This window comes from Petaurus breviceps, unplaced genomic scaffold (assembly GCF_028583685.1).
Source record: "Petaurus breviceps papuanus isolate PSGF00001 unplaced genomic scaffold, PetGlider_PUasm1.0 91041, whole genome shotgun sequence".
In the NCBI taxonomy this organism is placed as follows: Eukaryota; Metazoa; Chordata; class Mammalia; order Diprotodontia; family Petauridae; genus Petaurus; species Petaurus breviceps.
Genome location: NW_027187400.1, coordinates 21,214,065 through 21,220,064, shown reverse-complemented (window position 1 = coordinate 21,220,064; position 6,000 = coordinate 21,214,065). Strand labels below are relative to the sequence as shown.

The following is a 6,000-nucleotide window of genomic DNA, read 5'->3' as shown; positions in this document are numbered from 1 at the left end:
CTCCTTTGTTGGATCTTCACTCAGGTCCTCTATGCCCACCCCTACCCCCTCTGGTTTTGTCCTGGACCCTCTTCTCTTCTCCCACAATACTGTTTCACTTGGTGATCTCATCAGCTTCCATGGGATCAATTATCCTTTCTATGCAGATGATTCTCAGATTTGTTTTCCAGTTCTGATCTCCAGTTTTATAGTTTCAACTACCTGTTGGGTATCTTAGACAAGATGTCTAGTAGACATCTTCAGCTTAAAATGTCCCAAACTAGTCATTATCTTTCTTACCCAAACCCTTCTGTCTTCCTAGCTTCCCTATTACTCCTGAGGGTACCACCATCCTTGTAACCTAGGTGTCATCCTCATGTACTCACTCCTGTGGAGTCTACCTTTGCAACATCTCTCATAGATGTCTTCTATCCTCTGACATTGCCACCACACAAGCATGAGCCCTCATCACCTCATATCTAACTTTTACAATACATTGCTGGTTGATTTCCATTCTATAAGTCTTTGCCTATTCCTTCTCACCCTCCACTCATATGTCAAACTGGTCTTCCTAAAGCATAGACCTGACCATGTCACCTCCTTATTCCATAAATTCTAGGAGCTCCATCAAATATGCAGTTATCTTGGTGTCAAAGCCCTTCATAATCTGACACCTCCCAGTCTTACCAGTCTTCTAACTCCATAGGGTAGTGGAGTACTCCTCCATCAACTCTATGATCCAGTGATACTGGCCTCCTTGCTGTTCCCACCCTTGAGCTCTGCCCCTTCTCCCTATCCCACACTCCACCTAGGCAACACCCTGTGACCCCTTTGTTCTTACTTAATCTCTTCATTTCTTCTGGGCCTGGCCCACACCCTCCTACCTGGCTCGCCAAAATGATAGGGGACTGGATCCCAATAGGTTCAGCAGGAATTATGATCTTATCTAAGACCAGAAAACCTGCAATATCATCTGGAAAGAATTCAAGGTCTCAGGCTTAATTGGAGTGAGAGTTGTAGAAGTTTATTGTTACGCTTCTATGAGAAGCAGGCAAGAGTCCTTTAGGGGACCTGCAAGTGAGAGGGGTACATGCTTTTACCTTTAAAGGGTAGGGCTGCCATTGTCAGGGCTGACCAGACCGGAGGGGCCTCAATGCATAGACAAAGGTCAGAGCTGACCAAGAGGAGAATGTGAATAGATAGTTTAGATAAGATTTGGGCCAGGCCAAAGGAGACAAAAGGCAAGGATAAAGGAGGGTGTGGGCCAGGCCCAGAAGAAATGAAGAGATTAAGTAAGAACAAAGGGGTCACAGGGTGTTGCCTAGGTGGAGTGTGGGATAGGGAGAAGGGGCAGAGCTCAAGGGTGGGAAAGGACAAGTTGCAGTTACAACTTCACAGACTGGTTTTACAAGTTGGTCTGACCTAGACCCCAGAGGGCCCCTGGGGCATGAAGATGACCCTCTTTCCTTTCAAATCCTGGGGTCCACAACCAAGCTCTGCAACTGTGGGGAGAGGAGAAAAGCCGCTGCACTTGGTAAGCCTAATTTTCTATCAATAATTTTGGTATGTGAATTGGAAATGCAATTAATGTCATAATGTCATTGTTCTATTATGGTATCTCTAAATTGTAAAGTCCTCTCATACTGTAAAAATTGAGTGACAAAAAGCAGTTTTCAATCTGAATTTTGTTGAAACGACAAGATGGAGAAAAAGTTGTGTAAAACTAGCTATGTTACTTTATCAGTTCTGCTAACCCTATGTTATAATGTTTATTTCATGTGAATTGGTTTTTTTTTATGTTATAATATCTGATGGTTTAAAGCTCTTATATTTGGGATACAAACCAGTAGTAATAATACTGCTGATATTTACTGTGATAGCTGATTGTCCATTTAACTTTTTGGCTATTCTGGAAATACGCAGTGATTATAAGTTGATTGGTTGTATGGCATCAAAAAAAAAAAGATTTTAGTTCAGTATAACTTCATGTGGAGTTTTAAGGTCATCAGATTGGTAATTCATTTGTTTTTATTTCAAAGTTCAAATTTAAGATGATATCATTACTGGTAAACATCTGTACAATCTATGCTGTATGAGAAGCAGTCTTTCTTAAAGTTTTGGATCATTGTAATTTGGGAAAATCTTAGGCTTCCAAGTCTGTCTTTGTTTAAAAGGAAGTTTCAGTCAAGATTGTTTAAAATTGTAAGACTGTTAACTAAGTTATTGGGCTACTGTTTTAATTCTAAAACCTAAAACTGTGACAACTATTCTGACTAGTTCTGCCCATTCAGAACAGTCCTCCTGCTTATATGAGAATTGGCTAAACAGGGGCATAAAACTGCCAAATCCCCTGGAAACTATCTCTGTTAAGCAAGGTCATTGGGAAAGGAACAGTTTTAGTCAGGTAGTTTTTAAATGAACCAAACTTGCTAAAAAGGTGCAAGGATTAAAAAGGATTTTTATCAATTGGCTTCTAGATTTCAGAAGGAAAGATGGTAAACGGAATTCCTTACAGTTGTGGGACCTGATAAATCTTTATTGCTTATGGCAGCTACAAGAGAATAGAAATAATTATAACTGGCTCTAAGCTGTGATTGTTGAGGCTTGTTGTTTAAGGTAAAAGGCATTTGGGACCATAACTAAACTTTATTTTGAGTTTGAATTTGGGTACAGTTATCTGCATTAAATCAGTATCTGAGAAAATGCCACAAGCTACTCAGAGCCTGTACTGTGGACAGGTGGAAGCCTGCAGTTGGTAAAGGCTGGAGGGACAATCTTAGCCTCCATCTGGGATGGGATCCCTCCTGGCTCAGTTTACCTATGGGGTTCCTTTGAAAAGGAATGTTCCCCACCTATTCCTGAGTCTAGCATTGAGGTGGAATGGATACTGCATGGTTGGATATCTGTAACTAACCTGAATTTAAACAGAATCAAGGATGTTTTATCCTGTCATATTTGGAATGTCACAGGTCCCTGTTTTTTTTCCTTCTATAGCAGGTTTCTATGATCAGAACAAGGAGTCAGTAAAAGATGTGAGCTCTTTCATGTTAGCCTACTGGAAAATCTAATATTATTTTCATCTAGGATTAGAACATGTGCAGAAAGTTATGCAAACTGCTTAAGATCATTTTAAAAGTTTTATGAATCTTGAACTGTTTTAAAAGAAGGGAAAACACTTTTAGAAGAAATTTTAAATCTCTAGTGGGATTTTGAAAGGCCTACTCTATGGGAAAATATAAAGGACAGTGAAATAGTCTGAGTAATGGGTTATACTAGCCCATACTCACCCCACTTCTGGTCAATTTTCTCTTACTACTTTTTGGCCCTTGTTTGTTTAATCTTTTTGCTAGATTTGTGTCTTTTAGGCTCAGCACCCTTCACTGGCAGGTGACTCTTCTGCCGGGAACATTGTCATGTAATCTAACTGACCCATGGAGCCTCCATGTTCAAGGCCTACTACGAACGGGCCCCATTTGTGCTCCCCAAGGATATTCCTTTCTTTATGGGATGGGTGGACCAGAGGGTGTGAATTCTGGGGACGAGGTATGTGCTCCCTGGGATTTCTCGCACCCCCTCTGACGAACCCCCTCTGACTAGTTATAACATCACTTCTCCTTTGAAACATTAAACGGGGTTTTTTCAGACAATGTTCTAAATTCATAGCCTTAGATTACCTGCTGGCCTCTAGGTGGGGGTGTTTGTGCCCTAGCTAACACCTCCTGCTGCATGTATATCAATAATTATCGACAGGTAGAACTCCACACCAAAAATATACTGGAAAAGGCCAATTAGATGGAAGAACTTCATGAAGCCTTTAGTGCACCAGGTTCCTCCTCTTCCTCATGGTGGTCCTGGCTTTTCCCTATACTGGCCCCTTTCCTGGTCCTTGTCTGCTTAACTTCCTTGCTAAGTTTGTCTCTTCTAGGCTCAGTGCTTTCCATTTGCAGTTGATTGCTCAGGCTGGATATCAACCATTACCCAAAGTCCCTACCCCTCACCCCTTGGATCTGGCCTAGGCCAAATTCCGGACATTGGCCACCAACCCCACCCCTTGAACGATGGGACCCTGAGAGGCAGGGACAGCTGTACATCCCTTCCCAGCTGGAAGCAGTTCAAGATGAGACCGTCACCCCTGCCCCAAATGAATTTGTGCCCCATCTGTTTAAGGGGGTAATGATGGGGTACCTAGGGTCTAGGTTAAACCAACTTGTAAAACCAGTCTGTGAAGTTGTAACTGCAACTTGTCCTTTCCCACCCTTGAGCTCTGCCCCTTCTCCCTATCCCACACTCCACCTAGGCAACACCCTGTGACCCCTTTGTTCTTACTTAATCTTTTCATTTTTTCTGGGCCTGGCCCTCACCCTCCTTTGTCCTTGCCTTTTGTCTCCTTTGTCCTGGCCCAAATCTTACCTAAACTATCTATTCACATGCTCCTCTTGGTCAGCTCTGACCTTTGTCTATGCACTGAGGCCCCTCCGGTCTGGTCAGCCCTTACAATGGCAGCCCTACCCTTTAAAGGTAAAAGCATGTACCCCTCTCACTTGCAGGTCCCCTAAAGGACAATAAACTTCTACAACTCTCACTCCAATTAAGCCTGAGACTTTGAATTCTTTCCAGATGATATTGCAGGTTTTCTGGTCTTAGATAAGATCATAATTCCTGCTCAACCTATTGGGATCCTGTCCCCCATCAAGAGGATATACTTCACCTGGGGTAGGTGACTTGAATTAATCAAAGGCAGCTAGGTGCTTCCTGATCATCACCTTACTTATCTTTTAGATTAACTCCTTATCCACCCTTTTGTTCTATTCTTCATATATTTTAGAGAGGATTCTTGTTCATTTTCAAATTGGACTAGACAGCCTCTGAAGTCCCTTCTCAGCTCTGAAAAGTGATTCTATGAAATTCACTAAAGGGACAAGATTTCATAAAGACTTTTAAAGAACAGTGAGCAATGTGTCAGAGTTAATTGTTTTTTTTAGCTCAATCAATCTTTAGAGGTCTAAATATTCATGGCATTGGGAGAGGTTGTCTGAAAGTGAACTTGGCTGTCAAAACAGTGGTATTTTTCTTCCACTTAACATGGTCTGATTCCACATCCTCACCATCATGGTACAACCCAGAAGCACAGGAATAAGAAATATTCTATTAACTTCAGTGTGGTGCTGGGCCAGGTGCCAACTTTAGATTTGACAGTAAAATCTGTTAGGGCCCATCAGTGACCTACTTTGAAGTCCTTAAAGAGAGACAGAGGGCTCAGCCTCCTTGAAAATTGAAATCCTTCTCCAATCCCCAGAGGGAGCAAGTTAACCAAGCCTTCTCTAGTGATTTTAATGAGTGACTTCAGTGTACTGTACTTATCTGAAAATTTTTCAACCTTACACAAACCCACACCCCCAGAAAAAAAGAAAAGGAGAAGTTTGAATGATTTACTATTTATTTTTCCTTTGTTCTTTCCTTAAGCAACTCAAACCCCAATTATCCTATAATTTGCCAAGCAGCACCGGCACAAATCCAACCGATGTCCCTCAACTCTAATTAGGTGTGTTGGTCTCTTCACCTCTACATCAGAGATCATAATAGAAAAGACCAGGCCAACTCTAATGCTAAGAAAGTATAAAGGGGAGGGGAAAAACAAGTTGAGGGAAGTATAGGAGGTTTTTGTCAGACAAGTTAGTTGTAGGGGGAGTGGATTTGATGGGGTGAGGGGACCAGGACCCTGACTTTCCCAGACAATCCATCCAGTATCTGGTGTTTCTCCTGAGGCATCAGGCCTATTCTTCCTAGATACTCAATAATCCTTTTAACTGCCCTTTCACGGTGGCTCTCCAATCACTTAACTCCTTTCATTGTCTGCACCTGGCCTACTCCAAGCTATTTTCCACTCCTTAAGCCCCCCAGATCTTCTCTCTGTCTTTACTTATATATAAGTAACAATTTTACTCCCATTAAACTGCACAGATTCACTTAGAATCTAACTAGCTTTTATTGGCATTACAATAAAAGACTGAAAGGAGGTTT

The 6,000-nt window shown here is 41.9% G+C and overlaps 1 long non-coding RNA gene across 1 annotated transcript in view; it reads left to right on the top strand.

Moving 5' to 3' along the window:
• The first annotated feature begins 1,011 nt into the window (after positions 1–1,011).
• The window catches only part of LOC138153886 (uncharacterized), a 49,318-nt gene continuing 44,329 nt past the window's right edge, over positions 1,012–6,000 (top strand). Inside the window, exon 1 of the long non-coding RNA XR_011166492.1 lies at positions 1,012–1,513. This is a non-coding gene — a long non-coding RNA (uncharacterized lncRNA). The remainder of the gene's footprint in view (positions 1,514–6,000) is intronic.